Raw genomic sequence first — 1,679 nt, forward strand, 5'->3', positions numbered from 1 at the left:
TTTTTTTTTTTTTTTTTGTGGAGAGATGGTCTTACCACATAGACAAGAGTCTGGTTCAAACTCTTGACCTGACTTCCTCAGCTACAGTGCTAGGATTAGAGGTGAACAATCTGCACTGCTTGTTAGTTACGCTGTAATATGTGTTGTGCTTCCAGGAAGACAACTGTGGAGCACCTCTCCCATGGTCTTGCGAAAGGAAGCTGTTCCGCTTCAGCTTTGGATAAACCTGAAACCTGTTTGTCTTGAGACTATGAAGGAAGTAGTATGGTGGCTACATAAAGAAGTAGCATCAGGGATAGAGAGACGGTTCAGTGGTTAAGAGTATTGGCTGCTCTTCCAGAGGACATAGGTTCAATTCCTGGCACCCACATGGCAGCTCACACCTGACTGTAACTCCAGTTCCAGGGCTTCTGACACCCCTCACACAGATATACTGGCCTGGAGAGTTCTCCACATTTGTAGGCCCAGCACTCAGCTGTTCAGCCACAGACAAGGCCAACCTGTTCTTGGGACTTTCTGGGAGCTTAGCCTTTTTGTCATTATACTTGGAGTCATCCAATTTTTCCCAGTTAAGGTGGTAAGAGCCCCAGAAAGCAGGCTGGGGACATTCATCTCTCTCTCTAGTCCCACCATCTCTTTCTTCTGCTTCTTTGGGGGCCTGCTCCTGGCTGGACTCTTGATTTCTTCAGGAGAAGCTGGAGGCCAGGTCTCTCTGCCAGTCTCCTTGGTGAAGACACCTTTGTGTTGGTGGTATCATCAGAAAAGTCAAATTCTAGCCTTATGGAGTCATGACTTGAATGGATGACATTTGGCCAGTGGGTTCTTCTTGAGGACTTGGGTCTGTGGCCCCATCTGCCTAAGAGGGCCAGTGGGACTGAGTTCTTAGAACTAGATGAACACAAATGGAAAGGTCTGGGTGCATGCTGCTGGCTCAAGGCTGTCTACACTCCTGGGGCAGGCTGAGGCCGTATAAATCAGGTCTGGAGTGTTCTGCTTAGCTTTACTAACTAACTGAACTGTTCTGTGCTAAATAAACTCCTACTTAAACTGCCTCTGTCCCTCTTTTTCTTTTTTTTTTAAAGATTTATTTATTAATTATGTATACAGCACCTGCCTGCATGTATCCCTGCAGGCCAGAAGAGGGCACCAGATCTCATTACAGATGGTTGTGAGCCACTATGTGGTTGCTGGGAATTGAACTCAGGACCTCTGGAAGAATAGTCAGTGCTCTTAACCTCTGAGCCATCTCTCAGCCCCGCCTCTGTCCCTCTTGACTGAATCCATTCTTTCATAAGACAAGAACTGAAGGACTGCAACACCACCTATAGGTTGGGACCTTGGCCATACTAGAAGATAATCCCCGACACATCAAGTACCTAGCTCATCACTCTGGTCGTTCTCCCACCCTCTACCAAATGAGCTTCATGAGCTACCACCTGGGTTTGTGCTGTCCTTAGTGTTCATACTCAGCAGAGTATCTCATTTTTTTTTGAAGATTTTATTTATTATGTATACAGTATTCTGTTTGCATGTGTGAGGGTGCCAGATCCCATTACAGATGGTTGTGAGTCACCATGTGGTTGCTGGAAATTGAACTCAGGACCTCTGGAAGAGAAGCCAGTGCTCTTAACCTCTAAGCCATCTCTCTAGCCCCCCAGAGTATCTTTTTTTTTTTTTTT

The 1,679-nt window shown here is 46.2% G+C and overlaps 1 protein-coding gene across 1 annotated transcript in view; it reads right to left on the reverse strand.

Moving 5' to 3' along the window:
• The window catches only part of Tacc3 (transforming acidic coiled-coil containing protein 3), a 16,090-nt gene that overhangs the window by 8,168 nt on the left and 6,243 nt on the right, over positions 1-1,679 (reverse strand). The window lies entirely within an intron of this gene.

Source organism: Microtus ochrogaster, unplaced genomic scaffold (genome assembly GCF_000317375.1).
Source record: "Microtus ochrogaster isolate Prairie Vole_2 unplaced genomic scaffold, MicOch1.0 UNK6, whole genome shotgun sequence".
In the NCBI taxonomy this organism is placed as follows: domain Eukaryota; kingdom Metazoa; phylum Chordata; class Mammalia; order Rodentia; family Cricetidae; genus Microtus; species Microtus ochrogaster.